Genomic DNA, 6,398 nt, shown 5'->3' on the forward strand with positions numbered 1-6,398 from the left:
GAGTCTACTCACAGATAAATCCATGTCTCTATCCTTTCCTTTGAAACTCAGCAATTCCAGGATTGTCATCTGGATTGGTTTCATTAGTCTCTTGTGTCTTTGTTGTAGAGTGTCTCTAGCAGTAATTTTATATTCTAATCATTCCATAAGATTAAGCTGAATGTTCTGCTGAGGTGAAAGAAAACAATACCTTGTAATTGGCCAAACCTGTGTGGCTACCTATTTTTACCGGATATCTTCTGTGACTGCAGACTGGTGGGCAGAGGGGGGAAATCTATTTATAGATTTGTTGATTGAAGATAACACAATTTTCAAATCACTACCATCTCCATTTTGGTTACTAATGAGTTACCTAGTGAGTCTCCTGATTATTCTTCTTTGAAAATCTGCCCTAGAACCTCCCGAAGGAACAAACAAAAGGCACCGTTATATATTTATCTACTTGGTTGATTGCACAGACATCTAAGGAGCCAGAATCTGGTTTTTTTCCCCTCTACTTTCGAAAAGAAAATACACTCTTCATTGACACAATTTGTTCATTTGTCCACCTTGACCTTCCCTTTAATTCCGATTTTTCATAGTTGGCTCCATTGATCTTATTGGATGCAGCACAGTGGATCAGAAGCCCTTTGTGGACATACAGCTTAGCTGACGGAAGAAGAATGAGCCTTCTCGATATCCACAGCAAAGGCCTGTGTGACAGAGGAGGGTAGATGAAGGTTTTGTTCGATTCCCTGGGGACTGGAGGCGTTATTAGTCAATAGTGGGCTCCAGTAGCTTTACTCTGTGCCCATTCCATGAGGTTGGGGCTACTTTCCATATGAAGTTGGCTGCACCGATCCTACATTAAAGAAAGAAAAAAGAAGATTCAGTATTCATATGATTCACAGTGCTCAGCTAGAAAAGAGAGGGAACCCAGGTGGTGGTTGGAGAACAGACCTGAAATGTGATACACAAAATGAATCCCCCCTTAAAAATTAAAATGCCTTTGTCACACTTGAGATGATTCAAAGGAACATTCTTCCTGATGTTGCTCTTTAGCTTTCGCTGTGTGCTGTATCTCCTTACATCTGGATAATAAAGGATCTCAGCATTGGCCTTCCATTTCAAACACACTGCTCCTCACACGGAATGCTGCGCCTAACCTACAGGTGATCATCACTAGTTCAGCCTATGCTTCTGATGGCGTTTCAAGAGCACAGAAGGAGGTGGCTAGGGGACAGACACGCTTGCATCTCTTTAACATGATCTTTTACTACTTAATCATGGATCTTATTCTCATATCTCATTCAAATATCCTTCTAACATCCCCATGTCCACCTCAAGCTCTACTTTCACTGTTGGCATTTATGAAACAGCAAGACATAATTGACCATGTGTTCACTCATAGTAGGAGGCAGTATATGAGGAAACCTGATGATGTTCGATATTCATTGGGCTGCTAACTTCAGTGTCAGTAGTTTCAACCCACAAGCCACTTCTCAGAATCATCTTGATGGCAGTGAGCTTATATGAGTAGTCTGGAAAATGGGTCAAACTCTTTACAACAGAAAGCACAAAATGGAACATTCTAGCCTATTCCCGAGTAGTCGACAAGCTTTTGTGAGTGTCTTAGTTGTTTTCTGAGCTTAACTGTAAGCTTACTATTGAGTAACTTGAAATATTACATTAAAAATACAAATATACTCTATGAACATATATATTTATGAATATAAATACATGAATATGTACATTAAGTAAATTACCTTTACAAGAATTATATAGTTATTCCCTTAAGGAAAAGTAGTATATAACTAAAGATACTCTTTAACATTTTTATATTGCTTTTTAATATTACCAAAAAAAGCAAAAATCCATGCAAAATTTTGAAAATGCTGAATGTTTTAATTATCCAGATAACAGAGGGACCACTGTATTTATATTTTTAAAAGCCACTGTCATTTATTATAGCTTTAATATTCTAAGGTATAACTTACATGGAATTTAATATTTTGGGTTATTTGGGAATGTGTGTGAGGTGGGAATTTAGAGTGATCCTTTTGAAACAAGAAGCCTATGTTTTCTCTACCAAGAAATCTGAGGAGGGCAAGGTCATAAGCTTGCGTCCTGAAGGACAAATATCAGAAAATATTAGCAGAGGAACTGTTTTTAATCGGCTCAGTGTTTCTCTGAACCCTGCCAAAGGCTTAGGATACAAAACCATGTTCAACACTACCCTCTGGGACCTAAGCAGAAATGTGAGAGCTGAGATGCAAGTCTAAGAGGTTTCTCACAATCGAACTCTTGGCAAAGGTAGTACGTCCGAGGGTGTTGAATTCCATCAGAAACAGATGGAGTTTCAGAACAGCCTGAGAACCTGAGTCAACTTTATGGGCCTGCTGCCCATTGGCTTGGCTTGACTTCAAAGATGGCCAGGCATTTCATTGAAGTGTAGCCTCGGGTAAGACTCAACAATTCCCAAATCCTCAGGACAGCCTTCAGGTCCACTTGAACTCACATCAGCCCTTCTCGCCGGAACATGCAACATGTTTGTTTGTTTGTTTGTTTGTTTGTTTCCCCCAGTCATTTCCAGCTTCTCTGGTGTGATATGTACGACTACCAGTGTGGGGCTTAAATCCCAGGAATGATTTTTAGGACCCACCCTAATTCACAACAAGGTATCATTGTATGCCTGCTCTAGCAGATTGCCATGCGGAATGCTCTGTGACCCATGTTTGAAGGAGCTCTGGTGACCTCACATCAAATAAGCGGCCAGTCCAATTCAGCTCTGTGAATGCTCCATGACCTTCCAATACAGCTCAGCTGCTCACGTGGATGATACAATCCACCTACTTGTTTCGGTGGTTAGAAATTCCTGATCAGTGCCAACAGTTACCAGGGTAGGCAGGCTGCTAGCCAGACAGTTGGAGGTTTGAGTCTACCAGGAGGTGCCACAAAAGCAAGCCCTGGCCATCTGCTTCCAAAAACCGCCTATCAACTGACACACATGTGGCCACTGTATATCTGATTGGCTAAAAGGCAACTGGTTTGTTTTCCATGTGGTTAGCTAAGTGTGTTAACTGAAAGCTCTCAGGATACATGAAACTGTAATCATTCACCAGGTTCCAGAGAAGGAAGCTGACCAACGTCTGCTGCCTGAATGTCCGTCGGGCCCACCGGCTGACTGCCACACTTGAGCTCTTGGTGTTCCTTTAAAACCACAAACTGCAAAGGACAAGAGAGAGGAAGAAGATGTCATCATAATTCACAAATCATCTCAAAATCAAATCAAAGTGTACAGCCTTATTATGTTCACTCTAGAGAAGATAAAAAGGAGAAGATAAAGTCCTGCTGTATTTATTGCCCTGACAAACGAAGGATTCAGGTTTCAGTTAGGGTCCTTAGGTTCCTCTCCATTAAAGCAGCGGTAGTTCGGTGTCCCTGGGTCGGTTCTGTCTCATAGTGACCCTATGCCGCAGCAATATTCGTTTCCATACGTATCATGATGTTGTCAATATAACGAAAACAAAACTTCTTCTACCTGATTTATGAGGACAATAGACAACATCATGATAAATTGAGAAAAGAGAGAAAGATCAAAGTTCTCAAAAACTTCATCTAGCTTGGAACCATAACCAGTGCTTGTGGAAGCAGCAGTCAAGACACCAAATGAGGTTTTGTGCTTGTACAAAGGGTAAGCTTTCGAAGACCTTTTTATGGGTTGAACAGCAAGGATGCCACTTTGAGGCTTAAGGTGCTCCTGACCCAAGTCATAGCATTTTCAATGACCTAATCTGCTTGTGAAAGTTGGCCAATGAATAAGGAAAAATGAAAAAGACCCGGTGCCTTTGAATAATGATGCTAACAAAGAATATTGAAAGTAATGTGGACTGACAAAGAGCAAACAAAATCTATCTTGGAAGTATAGCCAGAGTGCTATTTAGAAGTGAGGATAAAAGGACTTCATCTCACATACTATGGACACATTATCAGGAGAGGTCTGTCCTTGGGAAGGGACATCATGCTTTGTGAAGTAGAAGGCCCATGAAACAGAGGGAGACCATTAAGGATGCACACAGAGTGGTTGCAGCAAAGCCTCAAGCATAACAAAAATTGTGCAGATGTGGCATAGGGTCACTGAGTCAGAACCGACCAGGGACACAGAACTGCAGCTGTTTTAATGGAGAGGAACCTAAGGACCCTAACTGAAACCTGACCCCTCCATTTGTCGGGGCGATAAATATAGCAGGACATTCTCTTCTGGCTGTTGACCTTCCCACAGACGCAATCAATTTGTATCCACAGGGGAAAGAAGAGGCGGTCTACTCCTGGAAATATTTAAAGTCTCCAAACCAATGAGCCAACTCTATTCTGTCCTGTTGGGTTGCAGAGTGGGAATCAATTCAGTGGCAATAAGTTTGGTTTGCTTTTTATGTTCTATCTATATAGTTGCCATTTATGTTGTTGAAAAAAGGTATATGCAGCGATGAAGTCCCGCATTGTACAAAAGTCTATTATGCTATCTCCAGCTTCGTTTGTATTACCAAGGCCATATTTCCCAACTACTGTTCCTTCCTATTTGTTTCTGACTTTTGCATTCAAATTGCCAACAGTTAGCATCTTGATTGCTTGCTTGACCAATTTCAGACTGAAGAAGTGATAGAATAATTTCTTTGATCACTAGTTTTAGTGATCAGTGCATAGATTTGAATAGCAGTTGCATTAACTGAATTTCCTCGTAGGTGGGTAGAAATTATCCCATCACAGGCCATGTTGTGCTTCGAGGTAGATCTTGAAATGCTCTTTCGGAAGAGGAATACTATACTATTCCTCTGGAGTGTGTTATTCCCAGCATAATAAACCATGTGATTTTCTAAATCAAAATGGCGGATAACAATCCATTTCAGCTCACGAATGCCTAGGGGACCAATCTTTATGTGTTCTCTATGACTTTAGATGACTCCCAGTTTTCCAAGATTCATACATCGTACATTCCACATTCTGATTATTAATAGATGTCTGCAGCTGTTTTCCTTCGCATTTTGCATCAGACCCCATCAGCAAATGCAGGTCTTAGAAGTTTTACTCTATCTATGACTCTGCTTTGAGGAGGCAGCTCTTCCCCAGTTGTATCTTCAGTGCCTTAGAATCTATGGGGCTCATCTTCTGGCACTATTATCGGACCATGTCCCTCTGCTCTATTCACGAGTTTGGCAGTGGCTAATCCCTCAGAAGTGGACCGTCTCTTCCTTTTCGTAGTCTCTTCTTAGTCTGGAAATTCCACTGGAACCTGCTCACCTTCGGTGACTCTGCTGGCATTTGAAATTCCAGTGGAGCTTCAGCATCATAGCAACACACAAGCCACCACAGTGCAACAGAATGAGAGAAGACAAGCATGGATTAAAACAGCTAGGTACTACCAATACCTTTACTGAAGAATCTATTCTAATTCTGAAATCTAAGATTTGAGGCCATAGGTACCTGGGGTTACTATTTTACTAGGAAAAAAATTGTAAAGGTACCATAGTTATTTTAACCAGTAGGTCTGACAAGCAACATAACTCAAATATGTATGCACTGCAACCTTTCATATATGAGGGTTACAGTTCATATATACATGGATCTATTACAAACAGTGTGCTTAACATGTTTCTGTGATTGGTGAATGACTTAAGACAAGTTCTCTGAATAATATACTTATCTAAGTCTTGTTAGGGTACCTTAAAAAAAGATCCAATAAAATAGTGGCTTCTGAGTTCAAAACCACCAGCTATTCCATTGGAGAAATATAAGGTTTTCTACTCCCATAAAGATTGATAGCCTTGAAAACCCCGAAAGGTAGGTCTACTTTGTCCTATAGGAATTCTATGGGTCGGAATTAACTCGGTGACAATGAGAGAATCAATCTTCACTCCCTCCTGATGAATGTCCTCCCTATAATAACATCTTAAAAAGTCAATATATGACCCACTCTTTAAGGGAATGGGCCCATTATTTGTGGCTCAAGTCAGGAACCAGCCCTCTGCAATGCAGAATGTCCAATTATGTACCTCTCCACCAGAACAATGGCGGTCCCAGAATTTTAGGCTGAGTTGGGGTAGTGATGTCACTAGGATGGGTTCCTCCAGTGTGGTTACTCACAGGGACCTCCCAGACCAGACCACATAAAACAGGAAAGGAAAAACCCCTCACTGCTGGGGCCAGCCCCGCTCCCAACTAAGTGGACAGCACCACCCTCCCCCCTAGAAGAATTCACTTCACAGGACAACACTGAAGCTATAGCAGAAGGAGAGGGACTTGTCTGATCAGAGCACACAGGAGCCAACAAGGGGGGAAGGGGGAAAAAAAAGAGTGAAGCACATCCTGGCTCACCAAGCCCGGAGGACAATGTTTCTGCTCAGAGCAGCAATGCACAGAGA

The 6,398-nt window shown here is 41.5% G+C and overlaps 1 long non-coding RNA gene across 1 annotated transcript in view; it reads right to left on the reverse strand.

Moving 5' to 3' along the window:
• Positions 1–6: 6 nt before the first annotated feature.
• Positions 7–6,398, reverse strand: part of LOC123520993 — an 11,862-nt gene continuing 5,470 nt past the window's right edge. Inside the window, exons 2-3 of the long non-coding RNA XR_006679503.1 lie at positions 3,099–3,204; positions 7–841 (exon numbers count right to left, since the gene is read on the reverse strand). This is a non-coding gene — a long non-coding RNA (uncharacterized LOC123520993). The remainder of the gene's footprint in view (positions 842–3,098; positions 3,205–6,398) is intronic.

Source organism: Echinops telfairi, unplaced genomic scaffold (assembly GCF_000313985.2).
Source record: "Echinops telfairi isolate 266 unplaced genomic scaffold, ASM31398v2 ScPeMD7_7468;HRSCAF=8506_0, whole genome shotgun sequence".
Lineage (NCBI taxonomy): Eukaryota > Metazoa > Chordata > Mammalia > Afrosoricida > Tenrecidae > Echinops > Echinops telfairi.